Here is a 12,887-nt window from a genome sequence, read left to right as displayed (position 1 = left end):
GGATCCAAGGCTTTGAGCATCAATGGATAGGAGGGCCCAAGGAAATAAATCCAGGCCTAAGTGGCTAAATCAAGCTGTCCCTAACCATGAGCTTGTGGCATGCAGGTCCAAGTGAAAAGCTTGAGACTGAGTGGTTAAAGTCGTGATCCAAAGCAAAAAGAGTGTGCTTAAGAACTCTGGACACCTCTAACTGGAGACTCTAGCAAAGCTGAGTCACAATCTGAAAAGGTTCACCCAGTCATGTGTCTGTGGCATTTATGTATCCGGTGGTAATACTGGAAAACAAAGTGCTTAGGGCCACGGCCAAGACTCATAAAAGTAGTTGTGTTCAAGAATCAACATACTTAACTAGGAGAATCAATAACACTATCTGAAATTCTAAGCTCCTAGAGATGCCAATCATTCTAAACTTCAATGCCAAAACTGTTCAGAGGCAAAAAGCTACAAGTCCCGCTCATCTAATTAAAACTAATATTCATTGATGTTTTGGGATTTATAGTATACTCTCTTCTTTTTATCCTACTTGATTTCCAGTTGCTTGGGGACAAGCAACAATTTAAGTTTGGTGTTGTGATGAGCGTATAATTTATACGCTTTTTGGCATTGGTTTTAGATAATTTTTAGTAGGATCTAGCTACTTTTAGGGAAGTTTTCATTAGTTTTTATGCTAAATTTACATTTCTGGAATTTACTATGAGTTTTTGTGTTTTTCTGTAATTTCAGGTAATTTTTGGCTGAAATTGAGGGACCTGAGCAAAAATCTGATTCAGGCTGACAAAGGACTGCTGATGCTGTTGGATTCTGACCTCTCTACACTCGAAATGGATTTTTTGGAGCTACAGAACTTCAAATGGCGCGCTATTAACGGCGTTGGAAAGTAGACATCTAGAGCTTTCCAGCAATATATAATAATCCATACTTTATTCGAGATTAGATGACACAAACTGGCGCTCAACGCCAGTTCTATGCTGCATTCTGGAGTCAAACGCCAAAAACATGTCACGAACCAGAGTTGAACGCCAAAAACACATTACAACTTGGCATTCAACTCCAAAAGAAGCCTCTGCACGTGCAAAGCTCAAGCTCAGCCCAAGCACACACCAAGTGGGCACCGGAAGTGGATTTCTGCATCAAATACTTATTTATGTAAACCCTAGTAGCTAGTCTAGTATAAATAGGACATTTCACTATCGTATTAGACATCCTGGATTATATTTTTGATCCTGTGATCACGTTTTGGGGGCTGGCCATTTGGCTATGCCTGGACCACTATCACTTATGTATTTTCAACAGTGGAGTTTCTACACACCATAGATTAAGGGTGTGGAGCTCTGTTGTACCTCAAGTTTTAATGCAATTACTACTATTTTCTATTCAATTCAGTTTATTCCTATTCTAAGATATTCGTTTCACTTCACCATGATGAATGTGATGATCCGTGACACTCATCATCATTCTCACCTATGAACGCGTGACTGACAACCACCTCCGTTCTACCTTAGACCGAGCGCATATCTCTTGGATTTCTTAATCAGAATCTTCGTGGTATAAGCTAGAATTGATGGCGGCATTCATGAGAATCCGGAAAGTCTAAACCTTATCTGTGGTATTCCGAGTAGGATTCAGGGATTGAATGACTGTGACGAGCTTCAAACTCGCGATTGTTGGGGGTGATGACAAACGCAAAAGAATCAATGGATTCTATTCTGACATGATCGAGAACCGACAGATGATTAGCCATGCTGTGACAGAGCATTTGGACCTTTTTCACTGAGAGGATGTGATGTAGCCATTGACAATGGTGATGCCCTACATACAGCTTGCAATAGCAGAGGTAAATTACATGGGTGAATCTTAAGGAAACACCTATAATTCATCATGGAGAAATCATCCAAATTTCTCATGGAAGGATCAACAAAAGCCTCAACAAGGCTTTAATAATGGTGGAAGAAACAGGTTCAGCAATAGCAAACCTTTTCCATCATCTTCTCAGCAACAGACAGAGAATTCTGAACAGAGCTCCTCTAATTTAGCAAGCTTAGTCTCTGATCTGTCTAAAGCCATTTTAAGTTTCATGAGTGAAACAAGATCCTCCATCAGAAATTTGGAGGCACAAGTGGGCCAGGTGAGTAAGAAAATCACTGAAACTCCTCCTAGTACTCTCCCAAGCAATACTGAAGAGAATTCAAAAAGAGAGTGCAAGGCCATTGACATAGTCAACACGGCCGAACCTAAGGAGGAGTGGGAGGACGTGAATCCCAATGAGGAAGACCTCATGGGACGTCTCTCAAACAAGAAGGAGTTCCCTATTGAGGACCTAAAGGACTCTGAGGCTCACATAGAGATCATAGAGATTCTATTAAATCTCCTTCTGCCATTCATGAGCTCTGAAGACTATTCTTTCTCTGAAGAGGATGAAGATGTAACTGGAGAGCAAGTTGCTCAATATTTAGGAGCTATCATGAAGCTGAATGCCAAGTTGTTTGGTAATGAGACTTAGGAAGATGAACCTCCCTTGCTCATTAGTGAACTAGATACATGGGTTCAGCAAACTTTACCTCAAAAGAAACAAGATCCTGGTAAATTCTTAATACCCTGTACCATAGGCACCATGACCTTTAACAAGGCTCTGTGTGACCTAGGGTCAGGCATAAATCTTATGCCACTCTCTGTAATAGAGAAGCTGGGGATCATTGAGGTACATCTTGCCTTATTCTCATTACAATTGGCAGACAAGTCAGTAAGACAAGCTTATGGATTAGTAGAGGACGTGTTAGTAACGGTTGAGGGCCTTTACATCCCTCCTGATTTCATCATCTTAGACACTAGGAAGGAGAAGGATGAATGCATTATCCTGTGAAGACCTTTCCTAGCCACAGCAGGAGCTGTGATTGATGTTAACAGAGGAGAATTAGTCCTTCAATCGAATGGGGACTACCTTGTGTTTAAGGCACACGGCCATCCCTCTGTAACACTGGAGAGAAAGCATGAAAAGCTTCTCTCAGTACAGAGTCAAAAAGAGCCCCCACAGTCAAACTCTAAGTTTGGTGTTGGGAGGCCACAACCAAACTCTAAGTTTGGTGTTGAAAAGACCCCACATTCAAACTCAAAGTTTCGTGTTGGGAGGCTGATGAGCGGATAATTTGTACGCTTTTTGGCATTGTTTTTAGTATGTTTTTTGTATGTTCTAGTTAGTTTTTAGTATATTTCTATTAGTTTTTAGTTAAAATTCACTTTTCTGGGCTTTACTATGAGTTTGTGTGATTTTCTGTGATTTCAGGTATTTTCTGGCTGAAATTGAGGGACCTGAGCAAAAATCTGATTCAGAGACTAAAAAGGATTGCAGATGCTGTTGGATTCTGACCTCCCTGCACTCGAAGTGAATTTTCTGGAGATACAGAAGCCCAATTGGCACGCTCTCAACGGCGTTGGAAAGTAGACATCCTGGGCTTTCCGGCAATATATGATAGTCCATACTTTGCCCAAGATTTGATGGCCCAAACCGGCGTTCAAAGTCACCCTTAGAATTCCCAGCGTTAAACGCCGGAACTGGCACAAGAATGGGAGTTAAACGCCCAAACTGGCACCAAAGCTGGCGTTTAACTCCAAGAAGAGTCTCTACACGAAAATGCTTCAATGCTCAGCCCAAGCACACACCAAGTGGGCCCGGAAGTGGATTTTTATGTCATTTACTCATCTCTGTAAACCCTAGGCTACTAGTTCTCTATAAGTAGGACCTTTTACTATTGTATTGAGAATCTTCGGATCTTTGGAATCATTTGTTCTTTAGATCTTTTGATCATTGGGAGGCTGGCCATTCGGCCATGCCTAGACCTTGTTCTTATGTATTTTCAACGGTGGAGTTTCTACACACCATAGATTAAGGTGTGGAGCTCTGCTGTACCTCGAGTATTAATGCAATTACTATTGTTCTTCTATTCAATTCCGCTTGTTCTTGTTCTAAGATATCACTTGTTCTTCAACTTGATGAATGTGATGATCCGTGACACTCATCATCATTCTCACCTATGAACATGTGCCTGACAACCACCTCCGTTCTACCTTAGATTGGGTGAATATCTCTTGGATTCCTAATACACGACGCATGGTTGATCGCCTGACAACCGAGCGCTCGCCTGACAACCGAGCCAGCCATTCCGTGAGATCAGAGTCTTCGTGGTATAGGCTAGAACTGATGGCGGCATTCAAGAGAATCCGGAAGGTCTAACCTTGTCTGTGGTATTCTGAGTAGGATTCAATGATTGAATGACTGTGACGAGCTTCAAACTCCTGAGGGCGGGGCGTTAGTGACAGACGCAAAAGAATCACTGGATTCTATTCCGGCCTGATTGAGAACCGACAGATGGATAGCCGTGCCGTGACAGGGTGCGTTGAACATTTCCACTGAGAGGATGGGAGGTAGCCTCTGACAACGGTGAAACCCTTGCATAAGCTTGCCATGGAAAGGAGTAAGAAGGATTGGATGAAGACAGTAGGAAAGCAGAGAGACGGAAGGAACACAGCATCTCCATACGCTTATCTGAAATTCCCATCAATGAATTGCATAAGTATCTCTATCTTCATCTTTATGTTTTATTCGTATATCACCATATCCATTTGAGTTTGCCTGACTAGGATTTACAAGGTGACCATAGCTTGCTTCATACCAACAATCTCTGTGGGATCGACCCTTACTCGCGTAAGGTTTATTACTTGGACGACCCAGTACACTTGCTGGTTAGTTGTGCGAAGTTGTGTTTATGCCATGGTATTGAACACCAAGTTTTTGGATTCATTACCGGGGATTATTTGATTTGTGAAAAGTATTGATCACAATTTCGTGCACCAAGTTTTTGGCGCCGTTGCCGGGGATTGTTCAAGTATGGACAACTGACGGTTCATCTTGTTGCTTAGATTAGGTATTTTTCTTCTGAGTTCTTAAGAATGACTTCTAGTGTTTCAAAGTGATGTTCTTATCGTCACCAAAGCTGATTGATTCTCATCAATTTAGCTCTTGAATGCAATGTCCTGCTGAAGCTTGGCTGGCCATGTCTAATTCCTTTAGACTGAAGCTTTAGACTAACATTGCATGATTCCTGGAATTCTCATTAAGAATTTTGATACCTTTATTTTCTTTTCCACTTAATTTTCGAAAAAGCACAAAAAAATTACAAAATCATAAAAACCAAAAAAATATTGCATGTTTCTTGATAAGTCTAGTATCTCATTCTAAGTTTGGTGTCAATTGCATGTTTCTGTTCTTCTTGCATTTTTCATGTGTCTTCAGTGATCTTCAAGTTGTTCTTGATGATTTACTTGCTCTGATCTTTGAATTCTCTTGACTTGAGTGTTTATGTGTCTCATATGCATTCTCATTTTGTTAGTGTCAGTAGTATACAAACTGCTAAGTTTGGTGTCTTGCATGCATTGTTATTTGATTTTAGATGCATTTTGATTATTCCTCACTATTAAAAATCCAAAAATATTTTTAATTTGTGTCTTTTCAAGTCAATAATACAGAGAATTGAAGATTCAGAACATGCTGCAGAGGAATTATACAGAAAAAGCTGGGCGTTCAAAACGCCCAGTGAAGAAGGGCAAACTGGCGTTTAAACGCCAGCCAGGGTGCCTGGCTGGGCGTTTAACGCCCAAAAGGGTAGAGTTTTGGGCGTTAAACGCCAGAATGTGCACCATTCAGTTTAACGCCAGGATGGCACAAGAGGGAAGATTCTGTTTTCAATGCAAATTTTTTTTAAGTTTTCAAAATCTTTTCAAAATCAAATCTTTTTCAAATCATATCTTTTGAAATCATGTGTTTTCAAAATCAATTTCTTTCCTTTTTAAAAATACTTGCTATCAATTGATGATTTGATTCAACATTTCAAGTATGTTGCCTTTTCTGTTGAGAAAGGTTTAATGTTTGAATCATATTTTTTTCTTGTTAGGCAAGTTATTAATTTTTAAAATCAAATCTTTGTTAAAAAATGTTTTTCAAATCATATCTTCTCAATCACATCTTTTTTAAAATCAATCATATCTTTTTAATCACATCTTTTTCAAAATAGTTTTCAATTATATCTTTTTAATTTCTAATTTCAAAATCTTTTTCAAAAATCACTTGATTTCTTTTCCACTCTTGGTTTTCAAAAATCAATTAGTGTTTTTCAAAATGTTTTCAAAATCTTTTACTTAATTTTCGAAAACTTCTTCTCCTCTTCTCACATCCTTCTATTTATGGACTAATACTATTCCTCAATGAACAATTCGAACTCCATCTCTCTTGATAAGTTCGAATTCTTCTACTTCTGCCTTCTATTTTTCTTTTCCTCTGACACCTCAAGGAATCTCTATACTGTGACATAGAGGATTCCACATTTTCTTGTTCTCTTCTCTTTCATATGAGCAGGAGCAAAGACAAAAGCATTCTTGTTGAGGCTGATCCTGAACCTGAAAGGACCTTGAAGCGAAAGCTAAGAGAAGCCAAGGCACAACTCTCTGTAGAGGACCTAACAGAAATCTTCAAAGGAGAAGAACACATGGTAGCCGAAAACAACAACAATGCCAACAATGCAAGGAAGGTGCTGGGTGACTTTACTGCACCTACTCCCGATTTCTATGGGAGAAGCATCTCTATCCCTGCCATTGAAGCAAACAACTTTGAGCTTAAGCCTCAATTAGTTTCTCTAATGCAACAGAATTGTAAGTTCCATGGACTTCCATTGGAAGATCCTCATCAGTTTTTAGCTGAATTCTTGCAAATCTGTGACACTGTCAAGACTAATGGGGTTGACCCTGAGGTCTACAGACTTATGCTATTCCCTTTTTCTGTAAGAGACAGAGCTAGGACATGGTTGGACTCACAACCTAAAGAAAGCCTGAACTCTTGGGAAAAGCTAGTCAATGCCTTCTTGGCAAAGTTCTTTCCACCTCAAAAATTGAGTAAGCTTAGAGTGGAAGTCCAAACCTTCAAACAGAAGGAAGGAGAATCCCTCTATGAAGCTTGGGAAAGATACAAACAATTAATCAGGAAGTGTCCCTCTGACATGCTTTCTGAATGGAGCATCATAGGAATTTTCTATGATGGTCTCTCTGAACTATCCAAGATGTCTTTGGATAGCTCTGCTGGAGGATCTCTTCATCTGAAGAAGACACCTATAGAAGCTCAAGAACTAATTGAAATGGTTGCAAATAACCAATTCATGTACACTTCTGAAAGGAATCCTGTGAACAATGGGACTAGTCAGAAGAAAGGAGTTCTTGAGATTGATACTCTGAATGCCATATTGGCTCAGAACAAAATATTGACTCAACAAGTCAATATGATTTCTCAAAGTCTGTCTGGAATGCAAAATGCACCAGGTAGTACTAAGGAAGCTTCATCTGAAGAAGAAGCTTATGATCCTGAGAACCCTTCAATGGAAGAGGTGAATTACATGGGAGAACCCTATGGAAACACCTATAATCCTTCATGGAGAAATCATCCAAATTTCTCATGGAAGGATCAACAGAGACCTCAACAAGGTTTCAACAATAGTAATGGTGGAAGAAACAGGTTTAGCAATGGCAAGCCTTTTCCATCATCCTCTCAGCAACATACAGAGAGTTCTAAGCAGAACACCTCTGACTTAGCAACCATGGTCTCTGATCTGATCAAAACCACTCAAAGTTTCATGACTGAAACAAGGTCCTCCATTAGAAATTTGGAGGCACAAGTGGGTCAGCTGAGCAAGAAAGTTACTGAACTCCCTCCTAGTACTCTTCCAAGCAATACAGAAGAAAATCCAAAAGGAGAGTGCAAGGCCATCAACATGGCCGAATTTGGGGAGGAAGGAGAGGCAGTGAACGCCACTGAGGAAGACCTCAATGGACGTGCACTGGCCTCCAATAAGTTCCCCAATGAGGAACCATGGAAATCTGAGGCTCAAAATGAGACCATAGAGATTCCATTGAACTTACTTCTGCCATTCATGAGCTCTGATGAGTATTCTTCCTCTGAAGAGGATGAGTATATCACTGAAGAGCAAGTTGCTAAATACCTTGGAGCAATCATGAAGCTAAATGACAAGTTATTTGGAAATGAGACTTGGGAGGATGAACCCCCTTTGCTCACCAAAGAACTGGATGACTTGTCTAGGCAGAAATTACCTCAAAAGAGACAGGATCCTGGGAAGTTTTCAATACCTTGTACCATAGGCACCATGACCTTCAAGAAGGCCTTGTGTGACCTAGGGTCAAGTGTAAACCTCATGCCTCTCTCTGTAATGGAGAAGCTAGGGATCTTTGAGGTGCAAGCTGCAAAAATCTCACTAGAGATGGCAGACAATTCAAGAAAACAAGCCTATGGACTTGTAGAGGATGTTCTGGTTAAGGTTGAAGACCATTACATCCCTGCTGATTTCATAGTCCTAGAAACTGGGAAGTGCACGGATGAATCCATCATCCTTGGCAGACCCTTCCTAGCCACAGCAAGGGCTGTGATTGATGTTGATAGAGGAGAATTGATCATTCAAGTGAATGAAGAATCCTTGGTGTTTAAGGCTCAAGGATATCCCTCTGTCACCATGGAGAGGAAGCATGAAGAGCTTCTCTCAAAACAGAGCCAAACAGAGCCCCCACAGTCAAACTCTAAGTTTGGTGTTGGGAGGCCACAACCAACTTCTAAGTTTGGTGTTGAACCCCCACATTTAAACTCTAAGTTTGGTGTTGGGTGGTTCCAACAGTGCTCTGAGTATCTGTGAGGCTCCATGAGAGCCCTCTGTCAAGCTACTGACATTAAAAGAAGCGCTTGTTGGGAGGCAACCCAATGTTATATTTTATCTATTTTTCTTTGTTATTTTATGTTTTCTGTAGGTTGATGATCATGAGAAGTCACAAAATCAATGAAAAAAGCAAAAACAGAATGAAAAACAGAAAGAAAAATAGCACACCCTGGAGGAAGAACCTGCTGGCGTTTAAACGCCAGTGAGGCTAGCAGATGGGCGTTTAACGCCCAGTCTGGCACCATTCTGGCGTTTAACGCCAGAAAGGGGCACCAGACTGGCGTTAAACGCCAGAAAAGGGCAAGCTCTTGGCGTTAAACGCCAGAAATGGGCACCAGCCCGGCGTTTAACGCCAGAATTGGCTCAAAACACCTTTTTGCATACCATTTGGTGCAGGGATGACTTTTCCTTGACACCTCAGGATCTGTGGACCCCACAGGATCCCCACCTACCCTACCACTCTCTCTCTTCTTCACCCATTCACCAATCACCTCAACACCTCTTCCCCAAAAACCCTTCACCAATCAAATCCCATCTTTCTCTTCACCATTCACATCTATCCTTCATAAAACCCCACCTACTTCACCCTTCAAATTCAAACCACTTTTCCTCCCAAACCCACCCATACATGACCGAACCATGAGCCCCCCACTCCTATATAAACCCATCTTCACTCCTTCATTTCCACACAACATCAACACCACTCCTCTCACTTTTTGGCCGAACCACAAAGCCCCCTCCATCTCCTTCATTTCTTCTTCTTCTACTCTCTTCTTTCTTCTTTTGCTCGAGGACGAGCAAACCTTTTAAGTTTGGTGTGGTAAAAGCATTGCTTTTTGTTTTTCCATAACCATTTATGGCATCCAAGACCGGAGAAACCTCTAGAAAGAGGAAAGGGAAGGCAAAAGCTTCTACCTCCGAGTCATGGGAGATGGAGAGATTCATCTCAAGGGTGCATCAAGAACACTTCTATGAAGTTGTGGCCTTGAAGAAGGTGATTCCCGAGGTCCCTTTTTCACTCAAAAAGAGTGAATATCCGGAGATCCGACATGAGATCCGAAGAAGAGGTTGGGAAGTTTTTACCAACCCCATTCAACAAGTCGGAATCTTAATGGTTCAAGAGTTCTATGCCAATGCATGGATCACCAAGAACCATGATCAAAGTGTGAACCCGGATCCAAAGAATTGGCTTACTATGGTTCGGGGGAAATACTTGGATTTTAGTCCGGAAAATGTAAGGTTAGCATTTAACTTGCCCATGATGCAAGGGGATGAACATCCTTACACTAGAAGGGTCAACTTTGATCAAAGGTTGGACCAAGTCCTCATAGTCATATGTGAAGAGGGCGCCCAATGGAAGAGAGATTCAAGAGGAAAGCTGGTTCAATTAAGAAGGCATGACCTCAAGCCCGTGGCTAGGGGATGGTTGGAGTTCATCCAACGCTCAATCATTCCCACTAGAAACCGGTCCGAAGTTACTATAGACCGGGCTATCATGATTCATAGCATCATGATTGGAGAAGAAATAGAAGTTCATGAGGTTATATCCTAAGAACTTTATAAGTTGGAGTTGACATAGAGGGAGACATCCCCATTGATGAGGACAAGCTCATCACTAAGAAGAGGATGGAGCAAACAAGAGACCCCTCTCATCATCAAATCCCTGAGATGCCTCAAGGGATGCACTTTCCTCCACAAAACTATTGGGAGCAACTAAACACCTCCCTAGGGGAATTGAGTTCCAACATGGGACAACTAAGGGTGGAGCACTGATGACAAGTCATCATATACCCATTTTTCAAGCTAATTTCACTTGCTTTGTTAGTCTTTATGCACTTTCTTGCTTCCTAAGTAAGTGATTTGGAGTGAAAATGCATAACTTCTTTAAATCAAGCAACCACCATGAAATTAATATTAACTCATGAGGTTTAAGCTAATTTTAATTGAATTTTAATTGATTTATAAGCCTTATGAATTTAGTGATACTTGGAGTGGTTGTTTTGGTTTATTTTAGGTGAAGAAAAGAATAAAAGAGAAAAGTGTGGCCTAAGAAAGCGTGACCCAAGGAGAAGGAAGCGTGGTCAAAGGAAGGAAAAGTGTGCCGCATGCAATGGGGGAGGCAAGCATTGCCCTCCACAAGGGCACACTGCCCTCTAGGAGGGCAACATAAGGGAACAAGGCATAAAAGGCAACTCTGCCCTGCCCACTACAAGGGCAGAGCACAAATCTGTGCCTTGGAATCAAGAAGAAGAAAATGTTGCTCTGCCCTCCACAAGGGCAGTATCGGGCTCACAAGGGGAGAAAATCAAAGGAAAATGTCTCCAAATGCTTGCCACAAGAGTTGAACACGGGACCATGAGGAAGCAAGGAACTAAGCTCCATTACCGTGCCAAGAAAGCCAAGGAAATTAAGTAGCGTATGTTTCGGCCATGATTCGAACTTGGGACATCAAAGTGAAAACACTGCCCTGCCCTCCGCGAGGGCAGGGCAGCATTTTGTGTGGCATGATTCTGGCGCACCAAGAAACGAGTCTGGCACACCAAGGAATGAATCTGGCAGCACCAGCAGCGCACCAAAGAACCCATCTGGCGCACCAATTTTTCCTGCCCTGCCCTCCGCGAGGGCAGGGCAGCGTTCTGCGCACCAAGGCACGATCCTGGCAGCACCAGCGCGCACCATGGCATGATTCTGGCAGCATCAGCACGCACCAAGGCACATTTCTGGCGCACCAATTTTTTCTGCCCTGCCCTCCGCGAGGGCAGGGCAGTGTTCTGCGCACCAGCCCGCACCAAGCCGCACCACACATCAATTTTCTGCCCTGCCCTCCACAAGGGCAGGGCAGCCTCCTGGAAGCTATTATTTTGGGCCGAAAATTTAATTAAAATTCCAATTTAATTCATTTCTTCACCAAATCAAAAGCCCATCCAAATCCCAAAATCCAAGAATAGAAAGTGTATAAATAGGAGCTAGTTTGATGTAATTAGGAACCTTTTGCTTTGCTTTTGAATTTGGCACTTTCTTTGAGCTTTGAATTTTATTTTTGCACTTTGGAACTTCTCTTGGTGTCTTCACTGAGATTTCAGAGAATTGGGGAGGAGAATTGATCTCTCTTCTTCCTCGTTCTTGCTTAGGCATTTTTAATTTTCTTGTTTTGATTCTTGGGTGTTAAGAATTGAGGAAATTCTGTCTCAATCTCCACTCAAGAACTCTTTAGTTCCTTTTCTGCATAATTGAATCCATTTACATTCTCTTTACTGCTTCTTCTTCAATTCCTTGTCAATTGCTTTGTGAACTTGGATCTGGGAAGGCAAATTGAGATCTAGACTTTGCTTTCTAGTCTCTTGAGACCTGAGATCCCATTTTCCTTGTTGGTTCTTCTGTGAACCCTGCTGCACTTTACTTTCAATTTCTATTTGAGTTCTAATTATTTCTAATTCAATTTCTGCTTTATTAACTGTGGCAATTCAATTTCTCTTTGTTTAGCTTCTGCAATCCCAGTCCTCAAATCCCTTTTATATTCAAGCAGTTTACATTTCTTGCCATTTAAGTTACTACAATTTACATTTCTTGCACTTTAAGTTTCAGTCATTTACTTTCTTGTTCTTTAAGATTCAGCAAGTTTATTTTCCTGTTCTTTAATTTACTGCAATTCTCCCTTCTCCCTTTATATTCCAAGCAATTTAGCTTCTGTTAAATACAACCCACTCAATCAAAACTTGATTCGCTTAACTAAATCAACCACTAAACTAAAATTGCTCAATCCTTCAATCCCTGTGGGATCGACCTCAATCATGTGAGTTATTATTACTTGATGCGACCCGGTACACTTGCCGGTGAGTTTTGTGTTGGATCGCTTTCCACACATCAAGCACCAAGAACACTCCATCCTCCTCCATGAAATTAGAGAAGATCAAAGAATCATGAGAGAGGAGCAACAAAGACAAGGAAGAGACATTGAGGAGCTCAAGCACTCCATAGGATCTTCAAAAGGAAGAACAAGCCGCCATCACTAAGGTGGACCCGTTCTTTAATTTCCTTGTTCTTTATTTTTCTGTTTTTCGAAAATTATGCTTATGTTTATCTATGTTTGTGTCTTGTGATCATTAGTGTCTTAGTGTCTATGCCTTA

This window comes from Arachis hypogaea, chromosome 2 (assembly GCF_003086295.3).
Source record: "Arachis hypogaea cultivar Tifrunner chromosome 2, arahy.Tifrunner.gnm2.J5K5, whole genome shotgun sequence".
In the NCBI taxonomy this organism is placed as follows: Eukaryota; Viridiplantae; Streptophyta; class Magnoliopsida; order Fabales; family Fabaceae; genus Arachis; species Arachis hypogaea.
This window is presented reverse-complemented; position numbering follows the sequence as displayed.